The following is a 26,148-nucleotide window of genomic DNA, read 5'->3' as shown; positions in this document are numbered from 1 at the left end:
TCCATTGTCCCAGTACCAACACAGTGTATTGTGTTTGATTTTTAGGCACCCTCCTTCAATGCAATCTATGGAATTTGTCCTGTTTAATGTATTGGTTTGTCGTGGGTGCAAGGTAGGACCAGTCTGCCGGCTGTTAATGTAACACTTGAACTTTTCAAGGGGCCAGGGTGCCATTAGGCGAACATCCCCTCACCTTTCCCTGTGCCTGCATGTGCAAAAGTCCTTGTTGCTGGCTCCTGGTGCAGGCAGAGCAGTTTTAGTGTAGTCAGGCCAACCACTATACTGGGCAAGGGGGCCTTCCTGTGTGCTGTGAGGGCTATTCCAGACACCAGCTTCATTCCACAGCCAAGCCCTGTGCTCGTGTCCAGCTCCTCTGTACAGTACTGACCCAGGCATCACAGGGCCTTTCACTGCATCTCCCTTCTAGGTGCCAGTGTGAGTCACGATTGTCTTATTCCCCTGGTGCAAAGTGGAAATATCCTTGCTTCTTGGGATTAGGCATCCCTGCCATCCCTTCGTTGCCCTGAGAAGGTGGTGGTGGACTGCTGGAAGTGATTTAATATAACTTAGTGCCTTGCTAGGCCATTTCAGAGGGCAGTTAAGAGTCAGCCACATTGCTGTGAAACTGGAGTCACATGTAGGCCCAGACCGGGTAAAGATGGCAGATTTCTTTCCCTAACGGACATCAGTGAAGCAGTTGGGTTTTAAAGACAATCCAACAGCTTCACGGTCACTTTTACTGACACCAGCTTTTAGTTCCCATCCTTTTCTTTCAAACTAAAATCTTAACAAACTGCCACTGTGGGATTTGAACTGGATTCTCAGTCTGGTTACAAAATCTACCGCGCTACACAACTATGCAAGAAATACTTCTGTCTATAGAGCACCTTATCACAGCTCTCAAAAACACCTGAAAATGCAGCTTGCACAAAGAATTCAGTGCTTTGTGAAGGTGTGTGACTGTGGTTATACAGACACATGTCGGCAGCCGTTGGGAAGCAGCACGGTCCCAGACGAGCAGTTGATCTGTATCTGCTGGTGTTGTTTAAGGGAGGAATGTTGGCAAAAGGACACCTGACTGGAAATGCTGTGTCCCGTCATTGCCTATCCAGTCACTATTGCGGTTGGAGAGTGATATTTAACGGAGGCGAGGTGGGACGCCTGCAGTCTTTTTGCGTGCAGCGAGTGTGAGGCCCATGCTGGGAGAGCTGGAGTGGGAGAGAAGGAAGTAAAGGGATCACATAACCTTCTTTAACAAGTGCTTTTTGTTTCTGAGTCCAGAGTGGAGATATGTAATCAATTACCAACAGACTTACACTTACATCAGTGTCTGGCATGAATTATGAATTCTGTGCTCGAGTCAAACATCAGCTGCACAAAATGACAGTTGTATTTCATTGCAGAAAGAGCTCTGAAAATGTGCAGAGCTGCCCACGCACTAGGACCTCCATCTTATCCTTAGATTGCTGACAGGTTCGGCCTTCTACATGTTTTCAGCGTGTGCACTGCCAGACCGACATGGACAGAAATATTACAGTAATAAATGTATTCAAACAGCAGGAAAAGAAAGACTTGCATTTCTGTAGCAGCTTTCACAACCTCAGGATGTAGCAGCAAGGTGGTAATGACCAGATAAGCAGATTTAATGATGTTGCTGAGGGATGAATATTGGCTAGGTCAAAAAGGATAACTCCTCTGCTCTTCATCCCAATAGTGCAAATAGGATCTCTTACATAAATTTGAGAGGGCAGACAAGGCCTCAGCTGAATGTCTCATCTGAAAGACGTCACCTCTGACAGTGCAGCGCTCCCTCGGTACTGACCCTCTGACAGTGCAGCGCTCCCTCAGTACTGACCCTCCGACAGTGCAGCGCTCCCTCAGTACTGACCCTCCGACAGTGTGGCGCTCTCTCAGTACTGACCCTCCGACAGTGCAGCGCTCCCTCAGTACTGACCCTCCGACAGTGCAGCGCTCCCTCAGTACTGACCCTCCGACAGTGCAGCATTCCCTCAGTACTGACCCTCCGACAGTGCAGTGCTCCCTCAGTACTGACCCTTTGACAGTGCAGCACTCCCTCTGTACTGACCCTCTGACAGTGCAGCACTCCCTCTGTACTGACCCTCTGACAGTGCAGCACTCCCTCTGTACTGACCCTCCGACAGTGCAGCGCCCCCTCAGTACTGGCCCTCCGACAGTGCAGTGCTCCCTCAGTACTGACCCTCCGACAGTGCAGTGCTCCCTCAGTACTGACCCTCTGACAGTGCAGCACTCCCTCTGTACTGACCCTCCGACAGTGCAGCGATCCCTCGGTACTGGCCCTCCGACAATGCAGAGCATCCGCTTTACTGCCCCTCCAACAGCACAGCAATCCCTCAGTACTGACCCTCCGACCATGCAGCACTCCGTCATTATTGCCCCTCCCAACAGTTCAGCACTCCCTCAGTCCTGTCCCTCCGGCAGTGCAGCACTCCTTCAGTACTGACCCTCCCACAGTGCAGCGCTCCCTCAGTACCGACCCTCTGACAGTACAGCGCTGCCTCAGTACTGACTCTCTGACAGTGCACCGCTCCCTCAGTATTGGCCTTCGGACAGTGTTCCCTCAGTACCGCAGTGGTAGTGTCATCCTGCATTGTGTGCTGAACTCTGAACTAGGGTTTGAACCTGCAGTCTACTAACTCAGAGTCAAGAGCGATACCAAATGAACTATTGCCAACGCCTGGTGTAGATCTATCACTGGAATTTTGGCCCTGATATATTATGCTGCTGTAACACAAGTTTAATAAAAAAGTTAAAAACACTTCAGTTCACCTTATCCTCAGTGTGAAGTGATACTTTTTGGTAAGAAGAATGAAGAGAAACAATGTAAACTAAATGGTAGAATTTTAAAGGGGGTGCAGGAATCGAGAGACCCGTAGGTGTATGCACACCAAATCTTTGAAAGTGGCAGGAAAAGTTAAGAAATCTGTTAAAAAGAATCTGGGACTCTTGGTTTTATAAGCAGAGGATTTGAGAATAAAAGCGAGGAAGTTCTGTGTAACCTTTATGTCTCATCGGTTAGGCCTCAGCTGGAGTATTGTGTTCACTTCTAGGCATCACACTTTTGGAAGGATGTCAAGGCCTTAAGGTACAGAGGAGATTTACCAGGATGATGCTAGGGCTCAGGGACTCTAGATATGTGGAGAGACTAGGATATCGGTTTCTTTTCCTTACAGAGACAAGATGGAGGGGAGATTCAGTAGAAGTAGGGGGCGGCACAGTGGCGCAGTGGTTAGCACCGCAGCCTCACAGCTCCAGCGACCCGGGTTCAATTCTGGGTACTGCCTGTGTGGAGTTTGCAAGTTCTCCCTGTGTCTGCGTGGGTTTTCTCCGGGTGCTCCGGTTTCCTCCCACAGCCAAAAGACTTGCAGGTTGATAGGTAAATTGGCCATTATAAATTGCCACTAGTATAGGTAGATAGGTGGTAGGGGAATACAGGGACAGGTGGGGATGTGGTAGGAATATGGGATTAGTGTAGGATTAGTATAAATGGGTGGTTGGTGGTCGGCACAGACTCGGTGGGCTGAAGGGCCTGTTTCAGTGCTGTATCTCTAAACTAAAAGTGTTCAAAATCATGAAGGGTTTTGATAGAGTAAATAAGGAGAAACTGTTTCCAGTGGCAGAAGGGTCAGTAACCAGAGGACACTGATTTAAGGTGATTGGCAAAAGAGTCAGAGATGACACGAAAAAACATTTTTTTCATGGAAACATAGAGAATTTACACCAAAGAAGGAGGCCATTTGGCCCATTGTGCCAGTTGAAAAAGAACTATCCAGCCTAATTCCGCTTCACAGCTCTTATTCTGTAGCTCTGTAGGTTACGGCACTTCAGGTGATTTTTGAATGCGATGAGGGTTTTGCCTCTACAACCCTTTCAGGTCGTGTATTGTCAGCAAACGTAGATACATTACTCCTGGTCTCTTTGTCTAAGTCAATAATATAGATTGTAAATAGCTGGTTGCAGCTTGCCAACTTAAAATGCCCCATTTATCCCTACTCTCTGCCTCCTAACCAATCCTCTTTCCATGCTAATATATTAGCCCCAACTAACAATCCCTTATCTTGTGTATTAACCTTTTGTGTGGCACCTTATCAAATGCCTTTTGGAAATTCAAGTATACTACATCTTGAGTATTGCTGAAAATAGAGACATTTTGTTGAAGCTTTTTATCTTGCACGCATCAGAGCAGTTCGCAAGAATACCAATGTAAGGGAAAGCAACATTTATACTGTATGAGAGTGCTGATTGGTTGGCACGTAGACTCTGATTGGTAGAGGCGTTGCCATGGAGAATGCACCAGTTATGGCAACTGACAGTTAACTGCCAAGCTTTATTTGAAATTTAAACCAGGCAGCTTGACTCTGATTGGTCAGACATTGCCCTGAGGAATGAACCAGCGAGTGGCTGTCACTTATTTTGTTCAGGCTGAAACAGGCGCAATGTGTGTTTGTGTTCTTTCTGTCTGCAAAGAACAAGGCCCTATGTATTAATATATGTAGCTTCCAGTATGCACAAATGTGCCGCACTGCAAGCGCAACTGACAATCTTAAATTGGTTGTCAGTGTAATTCTTAGCACCACTGCGGCTTATTTAGCAAATGTTGTCCAATCACGGAATCACATCTAATGTTGGACACTGTGTTTAGATTTTTGCGAGCACAGGTTGGTTGGGTACGGCCTGTACCTTGCCCATTGCGAACAGCGGAAGGGATATGTTGTTTGGTACAATCCACCTGTCTTTGGGACGTACGGCCTATACAACTAGCATCACACTGGCATTGAAATTCATGTATCACATTACTCATTTGTGTGATAGTCAGAAAGTCTGTTTGGCTTGACGGCAGCATCCTGTTAGTGGTGAACACCACCCGTGTTGCTACTGCATAGTAGCAGTGTGAAATAGCTAGCTTCACCTGTTATTCAAATTGCTATAAGATTGGCCTTAACGGCAACCTCGTAAATAGGGCCTGAGTCATTTGCTCACTGTGAGAGCTTGATGCTGAAATAGGGCGAATCAAAGACATCCTGTGTGACAATGGCTACCCTGATCAGATCTTTTCTCGCTGTATATCACGCAAACTTATGAAGGGGCCTAAGGCCGTCATTTTCAGCCCTGAAAAGTGCCCAGTCTACCTCAAATTACCCTGGAAGGGTAATGTTTCCCAAAAATTTGAGCAACAGGTGAAGCTAGCTGTTTCATGCTGCTACTATGCAGTAGCAACACATGTGGTGTTTGCCATTAACAGGATGCTGCCATCAAGCCAAAAAGACGTTCCGCCTATCACAAAACTATGAATTTCAATGCTAGTGTGATGCTAGATATACAGGCTGTATGTCCCAAAGACTGGTGGATCCTATCAAACAACATGTCCCTTCAGCTAGTTCGTAATGGGCAAGGTACAGGCCGTACCCAACCAGCCTGTGCTTGCAAAACTCAAAACATGGTTTCCAACATTGGATGTGATTCCACGATTGAACAACATTTGCTAAATAATTTGCTAACAATTATGCTGACAATCAATTTAAGATTGTCAGTTGGACTCGCAGTGTGGCACATTTGCGCACACTGGAAGCTACATTTTTAATAGACAGGGCCTTGTTCTTTGCAGACAGAAAGAACATGTACACACATTGCGCCTGTTTCAGCTAAACAAAATAAGTGACAGCTGGTTCATTCCTCAGGGCAATGCCTTGACCAGTCATAGTTACCTGGTTTAAATTTCAAACAAAGCTTGGCAGTTAACGGTCAGCCACCATAACTGCTGCATTCTCCATGGCAACACCTCTACCAATCAGAGTCCACTTGCCAACCAATCAAGTAAAAGGTGTTGCAATGGGTACCCGCATGGGTCCTAGTTATGCCTGTCTTTTTGTGGGATATGTCGAACATTCCTTGTTCCAGTCCTACTCAGGCCCCCTCCCCAACTCTTTTTCCGGTACATTGATGACTGTATCGGTGCCGTTTCCTGCTCCCACCCTGAACTAGAAAACTTTATCAACTTTGCTTCTAATTTCCACCCTTCTCTCACCTTTACATGGTCCATCTCTGACACTTCCCTTCCCGTCCTTGACTTCTCTGTCTCCATCTCTGGTGATAGGCTGTCTACTAATATCCATTATAAGCCCACTGATTCCCACAGCTACCACGACTACACTTCTTCACACCCTGCCTCCTGTAAGGACACCATTCCATTCTCCCAGTTTCTCCGTCTTCAACGCATCTGCTCTGATGATGCTACCTTCCATGACAGCGCTTCTGATATGTCTTCCTTTTTCCTCAACTGAGGATTCCCTCCCCACTGTGGTTGACAGGGCCCTCAACCATGTCCGGCCCATTTCCTGTACCTCTACCCTCACCCCTTCCCCTCCCTCCCAGAATCGCGACAGGGTTCCCCTTGTCCTCACTTTCCACCCCATCAGCCTCCATATCCAAAGGATCATCCTCCGCCATTTCCGCCACCTCCAGCGTGATGCCACCACCAAACACATCTTCCCCTCCCTTCCCCTGTCAGCATTCCAAAGGGGTCATTCCCTCCGTGACACCCTGATCCACCCCTCCATCACCCCCACCACCTCATCCCCTTCCCATGGCACCTTCCCCTGCAATCGCAGGAGGTGTAATACCTGCCCATTTACCTCCTCTCTCCTCACTATCCCAGGCCCCAAACACTCCTTTCAGGTGAAGCAGCGATTTACTTGTACTTCTTTCAATGTCGTAGACTGTATTCACTGCTCACAATGTGGTCTCCTCTACATTGGAGAGACCAAACACACACTGGGTGACCGCTTTGCAGAACACCTCCGCTCAGTCCACAAGCAGGACCTTGAGCTTCCGGTTGCTTGCCATTTCAACACTCCCCCCTGCTCTCATGCTCACATCTCTGTCCTGGGATTGCTGCAGTGTTCCTGTGAACATCAACGCAAGCTCGAGGAACAGCATCTCATTTACCGATTAGGCACACTACAGCCTGCCAGACTGAACTTTGAGTTCAATAATTTCCGAGTATGACGGGCCTCCCATTTTACTTTTCTTTTTAGTTTTTTTTTCTTTATCCTTTTTTAATATTTTTTTGTGTTTATTTTATTTTATTTCATCTTAGTTTGTTCAGTTTTCTTACCCACTGTTTTTTTTTCATGTTTGTACTTGCGGCTGTTCAATTTTCACTCCATTAACAGCCTACCTGTACTAATGCTTTGTCTTTCAACACACCATTAACATATTGTTTGCCTTTGCTCCGTGACCTTTTGGTCAGCTATGTGGCCTGGTCCAATCTGCACCTTCTCCTTTGTTATCTCTTGCCCCACCCCCACTTCACTTGCTTATAATCTGTCAGTTCCGAAGAAGGGTCACTGACCCGAAACGTTAACTCTGCTTCTCTTTTCACAGATGCTGCCAGACCTGCTGGGTGATTCCAGCATTTCTTGTTTTTGTTTCAGATTTCCAGCATCCGCAGTATTTTGCTTTTATAACATATTGTTTGCCTTTGCTCCATGACCTTCTGGTCAGCTATTCTGTGACCTTGTCCTATTTACACCTTCTCCTTTGTTATCTCTTGCCCCATCCCCGCTTTACTTGCTTATAACCTCTAACATTTCTAATATTTTCTAGTTCTGAAGAAGGGTCACTGACCTGAAACATTAACTCTGCTTCTCTCTCCACAGATGCTGCCAGACCTGCTGAGTATTTCCAGCATTTCTTGTTTTTATTTCAGATTTCCAGCATCCGCAGTATTTTGCTTTTATTATTATGCCAACCAATCAACACTCTCATACAGTATAAATGTTGCTTTCCCTTAGATTAATATTCTTGTGAATTGTCCTGATGAATGCAAGATGAAAAGCTTTGATAAAATGTCTCTATTTTCAGCAATACTCAAGCTCTGTACTACCAAACGACTATTATATTCTTCTCCCTGCTGCTTTCACATGCGTTCAAGTCCTCTGAAGAAGGAATTTTCCTCCACACAAGATCAGGGGGCAGGTTGTTCAACCTTTTCCGTCTAAGAGCGAAGTGCAAAGTACAGAAAGTTCTCATCAGGGAACTCCTCTTTGCTGACGATGCTGCTTTAACATCTCACACTGAAGAGTGCCTGCAGAGTCTCATCGACAGGTTTGCGGCTGCCTGAAATGAATTTGGCCTAACCATCAGCCTCAAGAAAACGAACATCATGGGGCAGGACGTCAGAAATGCTCCATCCATCAATATTGGCGACCACGCTCTGGAAGTGGTTCAAGAGTTCACCTACCTAGGCTCAACTATCACCAGTAACCTGTTTCTAGATGCAGAAATCAACAAGCGCATGGGTAAGGCTTCCACTGCTATGTCCAGACTGGCCAAGAGAGTGTGGGAAAATGGCGCACTGACACGGAACACAAAAGTCCGAGTGTATCAGGCCTGTGTCCTCAGTACCTTGCTCTATGGCAGCGAGGCCTGGACAACGTATGCCAGCCAAGAGCGACGTCTCAATTCATTCCATCTTCGCTGCTTCCGGAGAATACTTGGCATCAGGTGGCAGGACCGTATCTCCAACACAGAAGTCCTCGAAGTGGCCAACATACCCAGCTTGTACACACTACTGAGTCAGCGGCGCTTGAGATAGCTTGGCCATGTGAGCCGCATGGAAGATGGCAGGATCCCCAAAGACACATTGTACAGCGAGCTCGCCACTGGTATCAGACCGTCCATGTCTCCGCTTTAAAGACGTCTGCAAACGCGACATGAAATCCTGTGACATTGATCACAAGTCGTGGGAGTCAGTTGCCAGCGTTCGCCAGAGCTGGCGGGCAGCCATAAAGACAGAGCTAAAATGTGGCGAGTCGAAGAGACTTAGTAGTTGGCAGGAAAAAAGACAGAGGCGCAAGGGGAGAGCCAACTGTGCAACAGCCCCGACAAACAAATTTCTCTGCAGCACCTATGAAAGAGCCTGTCACTCTAGAATTGGCCTTTATAGCCACTCCAGGCGCTGCTTCACAAACCACTGACCACCTCCAGGCGCGTATCCATTGTCTCTCGAGATAAGGAGGCCCAAAAGAAGACTGGTTCCCCTTTATCTACCCTATTAGTTACATCCTCAAAAAACTAAGAAATTTGTTAAACAGATTTTCCTTTCATAAAACCATTTTGACTCTGTCTGATCAGACCATAATTTTCTAAAGGCATTGTCAACACTTCCCTAATAATTGATTCCAGCAAGTGATACACTTTGGAAGGAGTAATGTGACACTGAAGTATTCAATGAATGGACTGACACTGGGAAGTTCCGAGGAACAAAGGGACCTTGGCGTGTTTGTCCATAGATCTCTGAAGGCAGAAGGGCAGGTTAATAGGGTGGTGAAAAAGGCAGATGGGACACTTGCCTTTATCAATTGAGGCATAGATTACAAAAGCAGGGAGGTCATGTTGGAGTTGTACAGAACTTTGGTGAGGCCACAGCTGGAGTACTGTGTGCAATTCTGGTTGCCACATTATAGGAAGGATGTGATTGCACTGGAGGGGGAGCAGAGGCGATTCACCAGGATATTGCCTGGGATGGAATATTTAAGCTATGAAGAGAGGTTGGATAAGCTTGGGTTGTCTTCACTGGAGCAGAGAAGACTGAGGGGTGACCTGATCGAGGTGTACAAGATTATGAGGGGCATGGACAGGGTGGATAGGGAGCAGCTGTTCCCCTTAGTTGAAGGGTCAGTTACAAGGGGTCACAAGTTTAAGGTGAGGGGCGGGAGGTTTAAGGGGGATTTGAGGAAGAACTTTTTTACCCAGAGGGTGGTCGTGGTCTGGAATGCACTGCCTGGGAGGGTGGTAGAGGCAGGTTGCCTCACATCCTTTAAAAAGTACCTGGATGAGCACTTGGCACGTCATAACATTCAAGGCTATGGGCCAAGTGCTGGCAAATGGGATTAGGTAGACAGGTCAGGTGTCTTTAATGCATCGGTGCAGACTCGATGGGCCGAAGGGCCTCTTCTACACTGTATTATTCTGTGATTCTGTGATATTACCAATGGCTGATGTCAGGCTAACTGGCCTGTAGCTCCCTGTTTTCTCTCTCCCTCCTTTCTTGAATAGCAGTGTTACATTTGCCAACTTCCAATCCGTTGAGACCTTTCTATCACTGGAGCTACCTCTTTTAGAATCCTAGGATATAGGCCATCAAGACCTGGGGATTTGTTTATTTTTAGTCCCTTAAGTTTCTCTAATAGTTTTTCTCTGCTGATATTAATTACTTTAAGTTTCTCAATGTTATTAGCCCCTTGGTTACCCTCTATTTCTGGTATGTAACTTGTATCTTTTACTGTGAAGACAGACACAAAATATTTGTTCAATGTCTCTGCTGCTTTTTTATTTCCCATGATAGTTTTTCCTGTGTCTGCCTCTAAGGGACCAACATTTACTTTAGCTACTCGCTTCCTTTTTATGTCATTGTAAAAGCTCTTACAAGTTTTTATATTTTTGGTTCGTTTACTTTCAGTCTATTTTTTCTCTTTATTCGACTTTTTTTGTTGCCCTCTGCTGGTTTCTAAAGCTTTCCCAATCCCAACTACTATTCTTCATAATGTTATAAGTGTCTTTTTTTAATCTATACGATCCTTAACTTCCTTAGTAAGCCACGGATGGATCTTTCTTAACCGTCTTCTTAACCATCTTATCTACAGTACTGCTACCTTCAGGGATCTGGGGATATGCACTCCAAGGTCTCTCTCTTCCTCTGCACCTCTCAGTATCCGACCATTTATAGTGCATTCCTTTGCCTTGTTTGGCCTCCCCAAATATATCATCTCACACTTCTCTGGATTGAATGCCATTCGACACTTTTCAGCCCATCTGACCTGTCCATTGATATCTTCCTGCAGGGTTCAGCATTCTTCCTCACTATCAACCTTACAGCAAACCTCTTAATCATGTCCCCTACATTTAAGTCTAAATCACAAAAAGCAAGGGACCCAGTACTGAGCCCTGTGGAACCTCGCTGGAAACAGCTTTCCCGTCACAAAAACACCCATCGACCATTATCCTTTGTTTCCTGCCTCTGAGCCAACTTTGGATCCAACTTCCCACTTTGCCTTTGGATCCCATGGGCTTTTACTTTTCTGACCAGTCTGCCATTTGGGGGCTTATCAAAAGCCTGGCTAAAATCCATGTAGACTACATCAAACGTGTTGCCCTCATTGACTCTCCTTGCCCTCATTGATGCTCACATCCCATGAAAAAATATAAAAAAGTTTGGACCTATACTCATTGGAGTTTAGAAGAGTGAGAGGAGATCTTATTGAAACATATCAGATTCTGAGGGAGCTTGACAGGGTAGATGCTGAGAGGATGTTTCCCCTCATGGGGGAATCTAGAACAGAGTTTCAGAATAAGGACTCTCCCTTTTAAGACGGAGATGAGGGGGAATTTCTTCAGAGGTCATTAATCTTTGTAATTCTCTACCCCAGAGAGCAGTCGAGGTTGGGTCATTAAATATATATTAGACAGATTTTTGATCTACAAGGGAGTCAAAGGTTATGGATAGCAGACAGGAAAGTGGAGTTGAGGCCACAATTAGATCAGCCATGATCTTATTGAATGCTGGTGCAAGCTTGAGGGGCTGAATGGCCTACTCCTACTCCTATTTCTTATGATCTTTGATCTGATCCACCTCTACCTCTCTCATAGAAATCATAGAAAATTTGTGACACAGGAGGCCATTCAGCCCATCATGTCTGTGCTGATTGACAAACAGGTACCCAACCTAATCCCACCTTCCTGCACTAGGTCTGTAGCCCTGAAGGTTATGGCTTTTCAAATCATTTTCCTGTTTTAAGGTGCTGCTTAAAAACTACCTCTTTGACCATTCTTTTAGTCACCATTCCTAAGGTTTCCTTATGTGACTTGACATCTATATTTATTTGATAACGCTTCTGTAAAGTGCCTTGGGATGATTTACTACATTAAGGGCACTATATAAATACAAGTTGTTGTTGTAAAGGGGGGAGGCAGAGCTTTTGCCCTTTACAAAGGCAGTAGAAGAGTACTGGAAATGGAGAGGACCCGGCACATTCGGGTGGGTAACCACGCAGTTAGGTCAGAGATCCTGGAGGAAAGGCTGGGCCTTCAGTGTGGACTATCTCCAGTACTGCTCAATGCAATGAAAGTACTAGCAACTACAATTGTAATCCCTGGCTTGGACACAAGAGGGAAACATTTTCCAACAGTTTTACTTGAAAGCTCTCCATCCAACTGAGGTCTGGCACAGTGTCGCTCCCCCTTCACAAAACAGGCCACGCGTTGTTCCCCATTCACAAAACAGGCCACGCGTTGTTCCCCATTCACATAACAGGCCACGCGTTGCTCACCACTCACATAACAGGCCATGCTTTGCTTACCGTTCACATAACAGGCCATTCTGCCCAACCAGTCCATGTTGGTGTTTATGCTCCACCCAAGTCTGCCCCACCCCTCTACCCCTAACTAAATATTGCAGATTCACTAGATTTCTTTCACCTCCATGTCTTTATCCAGCTTCTCCGCAAATGCATTTGTGCTATGCACCTCAGCCATTCCAAGTGGTAGCAAGTTCCACCACTCTCTGGGTAAAGAAGTTTCTCCTGAATTTCCTATTGGCTCGATCAGTGATCATCTTATATTTATGGCCCCTAGTTCTGGTCTCGCCCATAAATGGAAACACCTCTATCAGCTCACCTCTCAAACCCTCCCTTTTCAAGAGAAAATAACCCCAGCCTTTGCAGTATTTACTGATAGGCATAACCTTTCAGTTCACGTATCATTCTAGTTGTTAGCATCCTTTCTGGTGCCCCTATATCGTTTTTGTAATATAGAGACCAGAACTGCGCAGAGTACTTGAAGTGTGGCTCAATCAAAGTTCTGTACAAATTCCCTGCTTTTCAATTCTGTTCCTCGAGAAATGAACTCCAGTGCTTTGTTTTCATTTTTTAGGGTCAGCTAAACCTGTGTTGCTACTTTTAATAATTTGTGTATCTGTAATCCCAGATCCCTCTGCTCATCTACCTCATTTAGACTCATTGTCCAAACTGTTTGTGGCCTCATTATTCTTCCTCCCAAAATGCAGCTCCTCACACTGATCTATACTAAAATTAATTTGTCTTTTGCACACCCAATCTGCAAGCTTTTTTGTCACATTCTTCCTCTGCCTATTTTGAACTTGTACTTTTGAGTGGATCACAAGTTTTTATAATTGTTCATGGGATGTGGGCGTCACTGGCTAGGACAGCATTTATTGCCCATACCTAAATGCCCTTGAGAAGGTGGTGGTGAGCTGCCTTCTTGAACCACTTGAGTCCATGTGGGGTAGGCACACTCACAGTGCTGTTAGGAAGGAAGTTCCAAAATTTTGACCCAGCGACAGTGAAGGAACAGCGAATTGTTCCAAGTCAGGATGGTTTGTGGCTTGGAGGGGAACTTGCAGGTGGTGGCATTCCCATACGTCTGCAGTCTTTGTCCTACTGAGTGGCAGAGGTTACGGGTTTGGACAGCGTTGTCAAAGGAAACCTGATTCTGAATCATTTATGCGGGCACTATTTTCCTGATCAGTAAATCTGTGCCTGTTATAAAGCGGTGAAATAAGCTTTCAGCTGGAAGATACAAGAGCTGCCAGTCTAACCCCACTTCTTAACTCTGAGTCACAATGTTGTGGGTTCAGGTCCCACTACAGAGACATGAACATGTAATCCAGCCCAACACTCCAGTGTATTACTGTGGGAGTGCAGCACTGTCAGAGGGTCAGTACTGAGGGAGTGCTGCACTGTCAGAGGGTCAGTACTGAGAGAGTGCTGCACTGTCAGAGGGTCAGTACTGAGGGAGTGCCGCACTGTCAGAGGGTCAGTACTGAGGGAGCGCTGCACTGTTGGAGGGTCAGTACTGAGGGAGCGCTGCACTGTCGGAGGGTCAGTACTGAGGGACTGCCGCATTGTCAGAGGGTCAGTACTGAGGGAGTGCTGCACTGTCAAAAGGTCAGTACTGAGGGAGTTCTGCACTGCGAGAGGGTCAGTACTGAGGGACTGCCGCATTGTCAGAGGGTCAGTACTGAGGGAGTGCTGCACTGTCAAAGGGTCAGTACTGAGGGAGTTCTGCACTGCGAGAGGGTCAGTACTGAGGGACTGCCGCATTGTCAGAGGGTCAGTACTGAGGGAGTGCTGCACTGTCGGAGCGTCAGTACTGAGGGAGTGCTGCACTGTCGGAGCGTCAGTACTGAGGGAGTGCTGCACTGTCAGAGGGTCAGTACTGAGGGAGTACTGCACTGATGGAGGAGCTGTCTTTTGGGTGTGAAGTTAAACCAGGTTCCTGTCTGCCTTCTCGATAAAAGACCCATGGCACTAATCGAAGAAGAGCAGGGAGTTCTGCATGGTGTCCTGGACAATGTTTATCCCTCAAACAATGTAGCTAAAACAGATTACCAGGTCATTAATTTAATTGCGGGTTGTGGGATATTGCTGTGCACAATTTTTTTTATTTGTTCATGGGATGTGGGCGTCGCTGGCTTGGCCAGCATTTATTGCCCATCCCTAATCTGAGAAGGTGGTGGTGAGCTGCCTTGAACTGCTGCAGTCCATGTGATGTAGGTACACCCACAGTGCTGTTAGGAAGGGAGTTCCAGGATTTTGACCCAGTGACAGTGAAGGAATGGCAATATAGTTCCAAATCAGGATGGTGAGCGACTTGGAGGGGAACTTGCAGGCGGTGGTGTTCCAATGCATTTGCTGCCCTTGTCCTTCTTGGTAGAGATTGCGGGTTTGGAAGGTGCTGTCAAAAGAGTCTTGGTGAGTTGCTGCAGTGCATCTTGTAGATGGTACACACTGTTGCCACTGTGCATTGGTGGTGAATGGGGTGCCAATCAAGCAGGCTGATTTGTTCTGGATGGTATCGAGCTTCCTGAGTGTTGTTGGAGCTGCACTATCCAGGCAAGTAGAGAGTATTCCAACACACTCCTGACTTGTGCCTTGTAGATAGTGGACAGGCTTTGGGGAGGGGCATGGACAGGGTGGATAGGCAGCAGCTGTTCCCCTTAGTTGAAGGGTCAGTTACGAGGGATCACAAGTTTAGGGTGAGGGGCGGGAGGTTTAAGGGGGATTTGTGGAAGAACTTTTTTACCCAGAGGGTGGTGACGGTCTGGAATGCCCTGCCTGGGAGGGTGGTTGCCCTCACATCCTTTAAAAAGTACCTGGATGAGCACTTGACATGTCATAACATTCAAGGCTATGGGTCAAGTGCTGGCAAATGGGATTAGGTAGACAGGTCAGGTGTCTTTAATGCATCGGTGCAGACTCGATGGGCCAAAGGGCCTCTTCTGCGCTGTATTATTCTGTGATTCCGTGAGTCAGGAGGTGAGTTACTTGCCACAGAATTCCCAGCCTCTGACCTGCTCTTGTAGCCACAGTATTTATGTGGCTAGTCCAGTTCAGTTTCTGGTCAGTGGTGACCCCCAGGATGTTGATGGTGGGGGATTCAGTGATGGTAATAGCCTTGATTCCACTGGTGATGGACATTGAAGTCCCCCACCCAGAGTACATTCTGTGCCCTTGCTATCCTCAGTGCTTCTTCCAAGTGGTGTTCAACATGACGGAGCACTGATTCATCAGCTGCCCTGTTTCCTATCCAATAGATTCTTGGGCACTAAGGGAATCCAGGCTGTAGGGACAAGGCAGGAAAGTGCAGTTGATTTCCAAGTTTGGCCATGATCTTATTGAATGGCCGAGCAGGCGCAAGGGGCCACATGGATGACGGTTCCTCTTATTTCTTACATTCTTTTTACAACAGCGACAACGCTTCAAAACTACTTCATTGACTGTAAAACGCCTTGGCACATCCTGAGGTCATGAAATGCACTATACATCAACTTACATTTTTACAGAGCCTTTAACATAGTGACTCCATTGTGCTTCACAGATGTGTTCTCAGACAAAATTTGACACTGAGCCATATGAGATATTCGGAAACGTAACCAAAAGCTTGGTCAGAGTTTTAAGCAGCCTCTTCAGGGAGGACAGAGAGGCGGAGAGTTTTAGGGAAAGAGTTCCAGATCTTGGGGCCATGGCAACTGAAGGCACGGCCGCCAATTGTGGAGCGATTAAAATCGGGGACATGTAAGAGGCTAGGCTTGGAGGAATGCAGATACCTCGGAGGGTTGTAGGGCTGGAGGAGGTTACAGAGATAGGGAGGGGGGAGGCCATGGAAATAGTTGAAAATGAGGATAAGTATGTTAAAATCAAGATGTTACTTGATTGGGGGCCAATGTAGGTCAGCGAGCACAGGGATGATGGATAAATGGGACTTGCTGTGAGTTAGGATACTGACAGCAGAGTTCTGGATGAGCTGAAAGTTATTGAGGGTGGAAAATGGGAGGTTGGCCAGGGAGCATTGGTATAATCATGTCCAGAGGTAATAAAGGTATGGCTGTGCTTTTTGTAAAACCTTTCTTTCTGGTCCCAACTTAATAGCGAAACTCCATTGAAGCATTTTTTAAAAATTCATTCGTGGGATGTGGGCATCGCTGGATAGGCCAGCATTTATTGCCTATCCCTAATTGCCCTTGAGAAGGTGCTGGTAAGCTACCTTCTTGAACCACTGCAGTCCACGTGGGGCAGGTAGACCCACAGTGCTGTTAGGAAGGGAGTTCCAGGATTTTGACCCAGCGACAGTGAATGAACGGCGATATAGTTCCAAGTCAGGATGGTGTGTGACTTGGAGGGGAACTTGCAGGTGGTGGTGTTCACATGCATTTGCTGCCCTTGTCCTTCTAGTTGGTAGAGGTCGCGGGTATGGAATGTGCTGTCTAAGGAGCCTTGGTGCGTTGCTGCAGTGCATCTTGTAGATGGTACACACTGCTGCCACTGTGCGTCGGTGGTTGAGAGAGTGGCAGCAGTGTGTACCATCTACAAGATGCACTGCAGCAACGGACCAAGACTCCTTATACAGCACCTTCCATACCTGCGTTGTGGAGTTTGTAGATGGGGTGCCAATCAAGCGGGCTGCTTTGTCCTGGATGGTGCCGAGCTTCTTGAGTGTTGTTGGAGCTGCACCCATCCAGGCAAGTGGAGAGTATTCCATCACACTCCTGACTTGTGCCTTGTAGATGGTGGACAGGCTTTGGGGAGTCAGGAGGTGAGTTACTCACCACAGAATTCCTAGCCTCTGACCTGCTCTTGTAGCCACGGTATTTATATGGCTACTCCAGTTCAGTTTCTGGTCAATGGTAGCCCCCAGGATGTTGATAGTGGGGGGAGTAGCAAAGTTAACGTTTCAGGTCAGTGACCCTTCTGCTGCCAGACCTGCTGAGTATTTCCAGCATTTCTTGTTTTTATTTCAGATTTCCAGCCGCATTATTTTGCTTTTATTATTATGTTGATAGTGGGGGTTTCAGCGATGGTAATGCCATTGAATGTCAAGGGGAGATGGTTTGATTCTCTCTTGTTGGAGATGGTCATTGCCTGGCACTTGTGTGGTGCGAATGTTACTTGCCACTTATCAGCCCAAGCCTGGATATTGTCCAGGTCTTGTTGCATTTCTGCACGGACTGCTTCAGTTTCTGAGGAGTCACGAATGGTGCTGAACATTGTGTAATCATCAGAGAACATCCCCACTTCTGACCTTATGATTGAAGGAAGGTCATTGATGAAGCAGCTGAAGATGGTTGGGCCTAGGACACAGACTTATTGCAGGACATTCTAATTAAGTTGAAAGGAATATAATCTTTGGGGCAGGAACTGGGCCTCTTCAAGGTGCTTCAACATGTGTTAGGCCCATTAAACACATAAATTTGCTTAGGTGTCCATCTGGAATGTGTAAGGGAAGGGACCCACATGAATCTTGCAACGTGACCAGTTTCTGCGCTGATTGTATGTCAATCATACTGCTGCTAACTTTCAGCACCCATTGTACACCTAAAAAACAGATGCTGCGCAGACCAATTTCCACCCTCGAGTCAACGTTGATGGGGTGGCCTGCTGTGTGTTGGGTTTTTACAGCAATCGCGCTGCTAGTATTAGCCCACTGGTTATCAGATATACCAAATTCTGATTCACAACTTGCTATGTTCGTGTTGGAGCTCACGCCCTGTGGGTTGCTAGTGTAGTACCTGAATCCCTACACTACTGTACCTGTGTACAAGATATCACTCACAACAGGTGAGTGGGGGGAGGATTGGACCCATATGTGTAGAACACAATGGATTTGCAGTCTCTGGCTTAAGTCCCTTAGCCACCTTGTCCTGTTGTGATGTACCTGAACCAAAATCGCATCCATCACTTGTATTCCCTGACACTGTCATTCACTGTCATCCGGCATGTTTTGGCGATGCTGGTAGATTTCTGGACTGTAGCAGGGCAGTTTCTCTTGGGTTGCATCCAGCAAGAGGGAAGAAGAGGAGAGCTCATGCCACACCCTCTGCCCTTTCAACCAGCCGCTGGGATCCATGGAGGCTGTCTTTCAACCACAGTCTGATGACAGGACTGCTTGGTTACCTTTGCGACAGGAAGGTGCATGGTTGTGACAATTTGGAACATAGAAACAAGGGAGACCATTCACTCCAGTGAGCCTGTTCCACCATTCAGTTAGATCTTGGCTGCTCTGAATCTTAACTCCATTTATCCGCCTTGGTTCTGTAACCCTTGATAGCCTTACTTCTCAAAAAACCATCTTGAAAGCTGCATTTAACCCCCAACATCCACAGCTTTTTGGGAGGAGAGAGTTCCAGGTTTCCACTCCCCTTTGTGTGAAGAAGTGTTTCCTGAATGGCCTGGCTTGAATTTTAAGGTTATGCTCCCTTGTTCTGGATTCCTCCAACAGAGGCAATCATTTTTCTCTATCAACTCTTTTCATCATCTTAAACGAGGAAATACAAGCTATAGTATTTCTTTGTGAGGGTGTGAGGTTACTGCTTGGTGCTTGCAGCTGGACATGGGTCTGATAAATGTGTGTCGGGTCTCTGTGTCTTTCTTCCTCATACCGAGCTTCTCAGTTCATTGCTACAGCTGCAAGCTCCTTCCTGCTCTTTGAGAACCTTCATTCTCCAGCACCTGCCTTTGTTTCTTTCTGTGATTGGGGCTGCGGTTATGTGTCAGCTGTTGTTGCTGCACCGACTTTAATCCAGAGCAGACACTGCTGCCCCTCACACACTACAACATTTCAGACCATTTGCCTCAATGGCTGCTTAGTTTTGATATCTGACCCCATTCATTTGTGTATCTGAAAGAACAAACCACCAGGGACTGAATTAGATCTGCTGAGGGTCGGGTATGTGAGAGAGTCTGTTTGTGGGACAGGATCAGACTGACCCAGGGTGAGGTGTAAGACAGTCTCACTCACTGGTCTACAAGCTGACAAATACCTGTGACCTGATGGTCTACATCCAAGGGTTCTAAAAGAGGTAGCTGCAGAGATAGTGGATGCACTGGTTATGATTTTCCAAAATTCCCTAGATTCTGGAATGGTCCCAGTGGATTGGAAGTTAGCAAATGTAACCTCACTATTCAAGAAAGGAGGGAGAGGGAAAACGGGGAACTACAAGCCAGTTAGCCGAACATCAGGCATCACTAAAATGCTGGAATCAATTATTAGGGACCGTGGTAACAGGACACTTATAAAATTAAAATATGATTAAACAGAGTCAATATGGATTTATGAAAGGGAAATGGTGTTTGACAAATTTGTTTTTTTGAGGATGTAACGAGCAGGGTATTTAAGGTGGCACCAGTGGATGCAGTGTATTTGGATTTTTAAAAGGCATTCGATAAGTTGCCACACAAGGGGTTGTTTGACAAGATTAGTGTTCATGGGATTGGAGGTAATATATTAGCTCGGATTGAGGATTAGTTAACTGACAGAAAACAAAGAGTCGGAATAACTGGGTCATTATCAGGTTGGCAAGGATCAGTGCTAGGGCTTCAGCTGTTTGCAAACTATATCAATGACTTAGATGAGGGGACCAAGTGTAATGTATAATTTATACAAGTTTACTGACGGTACAAAGCTAGTGAGGAAAGTAAGCTATGAGGAGGACACAAAGAGGCTGCAAAGGGATACAGATAGTTGAGTGAGTGGGCAAGAAAGTGGCAGATAGGGTATAGTGAAGGGAAATATGAAAATATCCGCTTTGGTAGGAAGAATAGAAAAGCAGAATATTTTTTAAAAGGTAAGAGACCGGGAACTGTTGGTTAAAAAGAAATACTTACATTTATGTAGCGCCTTTCACGACCTTTTACGGCCAATGAAGTACTTTTGAAGTGTAGTGACTGTCATAATGTAGAAAACGTGGCACAGCAAGCTCCCACAAACAGCAATGTGTAGTATAGGTAGGTGGTAGGGAAATATAGGGACAGGTGGGGATGTGGCAGGAATATGGGATTAGTGTAGGATTAGTATAAATGGGTGGTTGGTGGTCGGCACAGACCCGGTGGGCTGAAGGGCCTGTTTCAGTGCTGTATCTCTAAACTAAACTAAACTAAACTAAATTGCAGAATCACAGAATTGGTACAGCACAGAAGGAGGCCATTCGGCCCGTCGTGTCTGCACTGGCTCTCCAAAAGAGCTAGTGCCACTCCCCTGCCTTCTCCTCATAGCCCTGCACAGTCTTCCTTTTCAGATAACAATCCAATTCCCTCTTGAATGCCTCGATTGAATCTGCCTTCACCACACTCTCAGGCAGTGTATTCCAGATCCGAACAATTCACCGTGTGAAAGTTTTTCCTCATGTCGCCATTGCTTCTTTTGCCAATTACCTTAAATCTGTGCCCTCTTGTTTTCGATCCTTTCAGCAATGGGAATAGTTTTCCTTATCTACTCTGTTCAGACCCCTCATGATTTACAGAGTCATAGAGTCATTTACGAACATACATACGAACATATGAATTAGGAGCAGGAGTAGGCCACTCGGCCCCTCGAACCTGCTCCGCCATTCAATACGATCATGGCTGATCTGATTGTAACATCGACTCCACATTCCAGCCTATACCCTTTCACCCGATTAGGCACTCTACGGCCTTCCGGACTCAACATTAAGTTCAACAATTTCGGAGCATGACTGGTATTTTTTATTGTTGTTTTGTTTTATTTTTCAACTTGTTTCTTCAGGTTTGTGCTTTTGGACAGAGCTGCTCATTACTCTGCCATTAACACTCTCTCCGGACTAATGCTTTGTCTTTCACCACACCATTAGCACTCCCTTTGCCTCTATCCCATAACAGCTTTGTTATTTAATCTCTCCTGCCCTCTGCCCTATCACACACCTTCTCTTTTGTTCTCTCCACCCCCCGTCCCTTCACTTACCTAAAACCTATTAGATTTCTAACTTTTGCCAGTTCTGATGAAAGGTCACAGACATCAACTGTTAACTCTGCTTCTCTCTCCACAGATACTGAGTATTTCCAGAACTTTCTGTTTTTATTTCTGTATTCTCCGGAGTTGAGAAGTATGAGGCGATCTCACTGAAACTTACAAAGTTCTTATAGGGCTTGACAGGGTAGATGCTAAGAGGCTGTTTCCCCTGCTGGAGAGTCTAGAACTAGGGGTCACAGCCGCAGGATAAGGGGTCAGCCAGTTAGGACCGAGACAAAGAGAAATTTCTTCACTCAGAGTTCTGAGTCTTTGGGAATTCTCTACACCAGAGAGCTGTGGATGCTCAGTTGTTGAGTGTTTCAAGGCTGAGATCGGTAGGTGCATGGACTCAAAACGAGTCAAGGGATATGGGGATTAGGCCAGAAAGTAGAGTTGAGGTAGAAGTTCAGAACTGATCATATTGAATGGTGGAGCAGGCTCGAGGGGCCACATGGTGTATTCCTGCTCCTATCTCTGACAATTCTTAACTCTGTAAATGGGACAGGGTCAGACTGACACATGGAGGGGTGTGAGAGATTCTGTAAAAGGGACAGGCTCAGACTGACCCATGGAGGGGAGTGAGAGATTCTGTAAATGGGACAGGGTCAGACTGACACATGGAGGGGAGTGAGAGATTCTGTAAATGGGACAGGGTCAGACTGACACATGGAGGGGAGTGAGAGATTCTGTAAAAGGGACAGGCTCAGACTGACCCATGGAGGGGAGTGAGAGATTCTGTAAATGGGACAGGGTCAGACTGACACATGGAGGGGAGTGAGAGATTCTGTAAATGGGACAGGGTCAGACTGACACATGGAGGGGAGTGAGAGATTCTGTAAGTGGGACAGGGTCAGACTGACCCATGGAGGGGAGTGAGAGATTCTGTAAAAGGGACAGGCTCAGACTGACCCATGGAGGGGAGTGAGAGATTCTGTAAATGGGACAGGGTCAGACTGACACATGGAGGGGAGTGAGAGATTCTGTAAATGGGACAGGGTCAGACTGACACATGGAGGGGAGTGAGAGATTCTGTAAAAGGGACAGGCTCAGACTGACCCATGGAGGGGAGTGAGAGATTCTGTAAGTGGGACAGGGTCAGACTGACACATGGAGGGGAGTGAGAGATTCTGTAAATGGGACAGGGTCAGACTGACACATGGAGGGGAGTGAGAGATTCTGTAAATGGGACAGGGTCAGACTGTCCCATGGAGGGGAGTGAGAGATTCTGTAAATGGTACAGGGTCAGACTGACACATGGAGGGGAGTGAGAGATTCTGTAAATGGGACAGGGTCAGACTGTCCCATGGAGGGGAGTGAGAGATTCTGTAAATGGTACAGGGTCAGACTGACACATGGAGGGGAGTGAGAGATTCTGTAAATGGTACAGGGTCAGACTGACCCATGGAGGGGAGTGAGAGATTCTGTAAATGGTACAGGGTCAGACTGACACATGGAGGGGAGTGAGAGATTCTGTAAATGGGACAGGGTCAGACTGACCCATGGAGGGGAGTGAGAGATTCTGTAAATGGTACAGGGTCAGACTGACACATGGAGGGGAGTGAGAGATTCTGTAAATGGGACAGGGTCAGACTGACCCATGGAGGGGAGTGAGAGATTCTGTAAGTGGGACAGGGTCAGACTGACCCATGGAGGGGAGTGAGAGATTCTGTAAGTGGGACAGGGTCAGACTGACCCATGGAGGGGAGTGAGAGATTCTGTAAATGGGACAGGGTCAGACTGACCCATTGAGGGGAGTGAGAGATTCTGTAAAAGGGACAGGCTCAGACTGACCCATGGAGGGGAGTGAGAGATTCTGTAAGTGGGACAGGGTCAGACTGACACATGGAGGGGAGTGAGAGATTCTGTAAATGGGACAGGGTCAGACTGACCCATGGAGGGGAGTGAGAGATTCTGTAAGTGGGACAGGGTCAGACTGACACATGGAGGGGAGTGAGAGATTCTGTAAATGGGACGTAGTCAGACTGACCCATGGAGGGGAGTGAGAGATTCTGTAAATGGGACGTAGTCAGTCTGACCCATGGAGGGGAGTGAGAGATTCTGTAAATGGGACAGGGTCAGACTGACCCATGGAGGGGAGTGAGAGATTCTGTAAATGGAACAGGGTCAGACTGACCCATGGAGGGGAGTGAGAGATTCTGTAAGTGGGACAGGGTCAGACTGACACATGGAGGGGAGTGAGAGATTCTGTAAGTGGGACAGGGTCAGACTGACACATGGAGGGGAGTGAGAGATTCTGTAAGTGGGACAGGGTCAGACTGACCCATGGAGGGGAGTGAGAGATTCTGTAAATGGGACAGGGTCAGACTGACCCATGGAGGGGAGTGAGAGATTCTGTAAAAGGGACAGGGTCAGTCTGACCCATGGAGGGGAGTGAGAGATTCTGTAAATGGTACAGGGTCAGACTGACACATGGAGGGGAGTGAGAGATTCTGTAAATGGTACAGGGTCAGACTGACCCATGGAGGGGAGTGAGAGATTCTGTAAAAGGGACAGGGTCAGTCTGACCCATGGAGGGGAGTGAGAGATTCTGTAAATGGTACAGGGTCAGACTGACCCATGGAGGGGAGTGAGAGATTCTGTAAATGGGACAGGGTCAGACTGACCCATGGAGGGGAGTGAGAGATTCTGTAAATGGGACGTAGTCAGTCTGACCCATGGAGGGGAGTGAGAGATTCTGTAAATGGTACAGGGTCAGACTGACCCATGGAGGGGAGTGAGAGATTCTGTAAATGGGACAGGGTCAGACTGACACATGGAGGGGAGTGAGAGATTCTGTAAGTGGGACAGGGTCAGACTGACCCATGGAGGGGAGTGAGAGATTCTGTAAGTGGGACAGGGTCAGACTGACCCATGGAGGGGAGTGAGAGATTCTGTAAATGGGACGTAGTCAGACTGACCCATGGAGGGGAGTGAGAGATTCTGTAAGTGGGACAGGGTCAGACTGACCCATGGAGGGGAGTGAGAGATTCTGTAAGTGGGACAGGGTCAGACTGACCCATGGAGGGGAGTGAGAGATTCTGTAAATGGGACAGGGTCAGACTGACACATGGAGGGGAGTGAGAGATTCTGTAAGTGGGACAGGGTCAGACTGACCCATGGAGGGGAGTGAGAGATTCTGTAAGTGGGACAGGGTCAGACTGACCCATGGAGGGGAGTGAGAGATTCTGTAAATGGGACAGGGTCAGACTGACACATGGAGGGGAGTGAGAGATTCTGTAAGTGGGACAGGGTCAGACTGACCCATGGAGGGGAGTGAGAGATTCTGTAAGTGGGACAGGGTCAGACTGACCCATGGAGGGGAGTGAGAGATTCTGTAAATGGGACAGGGTCAGACTGACCCATGGAGGGGAGTGAGAGATTCTGTAAATGGGACGTAGTCAGTCTGACCCATGGAGGGGAGTGAGAGATTCTGTAAATGGGACAGGGTCAGACTGACACATGGAGGGGAGTGAGAGATTCTGTAAATGGTACAGGGTCCGACTGACCCATGGAGGGGAGTGAGAGATTCTGTAAATGGTACAGGGTCAGACTGACCCATGGAGGGGAGTGAGAGATTCTGTAAATGGGACGTAGTCAGACTGACCCATGGAGGGGAGTGAGAGATTCTGTAAATGGGACGTAGTCAGTCTGACCCATGGAGGGGAGTGAGAGATTCTGTAAATGGAACAGGGTCAGACTGACCCATGGAGGGGAGTGAGAGATTCTGTAAGTGGGACAGGGTCAGACTGACACATGGAGGGGAGTGAGAGATTCTGTAAATGGGACAGGGTCAGACTGACCCATGGACGGGAGTGAGAGATTCTGTAAGTGGGACAGGGTCAGACTGACACATGGAGGGGAGTGAGAGATTCTGTAAAAGGGACAGGCTCAGACTGACCCATGGAGGGGAGTGAGAGATTCTGTAAGTGGGACAGGGTCAGACTGACCCATGGAGGGGAGTGAGAGATTCTGTAAATGGGACAGGCTCAGACTGACCCATGGAGGGGAGTGAGAGATTCTGTAAATGGGACAGGCTCAGACTGACCCATGGAGGGGAGTGAGAGATTCTGTAAATGGGACGTAGTCAGACTGACACATGGAGGGGAGTGAGAGATTCTGTAAATGGGACAGGGTCAGTCTGACCCATGGAGGGGAGTGAGAGATTCTGTAAGTGGGACGTAGTCAGACTGACCCATGGAGGGGAGTGAGAGATTCTGTAAGTGGGACGTAGTCAGACTGACCCATGGAGGGGAGTGAGAGATTCTGTAAGTGGGACAGGGTCAGACTGACCCATGGAGGGGAGTGAGAGATTCTGTAAATGGGACAGGGTCAGACTGACCCATGGAGGGGAGTGAGAGATTCTGTAAAAGGGACAGGGTCAGTCTGACCCATGGAGGGGAGTGAGAGATTCTGTAAGTGGGACAGGGTCAGACTGACCCATGGAGGGGAGTGAGAGATTCTGTAAGTGGGACAGGGTCAGACTGACCCATGGAGGGGAGTGAGAGATTCTGTAAATGGGACAGGGTCAGACTGACCCATGGAGGGGAGTGAGAGATTCTGTAAATGGGACGTAGTCAGTCTGACCCATGGAGGGGAGTGAGAGATTCTGTAAATGGGACAGGGTCAGACTGACACATGGAGGGGAGTGAGAGATTCTGTAAATGGTACAGGGTCCGACTGACCCATGGAGGGGAGTGAGAGATTCTGTAAATGGTACAGGGTCAGACTGACCCATGGAGGGGAGTGAGAGATTCTGTAAATGGGACGTAGTCAGACTGACCCATGGAG

This window comes from Heterodontus francisci, chromosome 3, assembly GCF_036365525.1.
Source record: "Heterodontus francisci isolate sHetFra1 chromosome 3, sHetFra1.hap1, whole genome shotgun sequence".
Lineage (NCBI taxonomy): Eukaryota > Metazoa > Chordata > Chondrichthyes > Heterodontiformes > Heterodontidae > Heterodontus > Heterodontus francisci.
Note: the sequence above shows the minus strand (reverse complement) of the source record.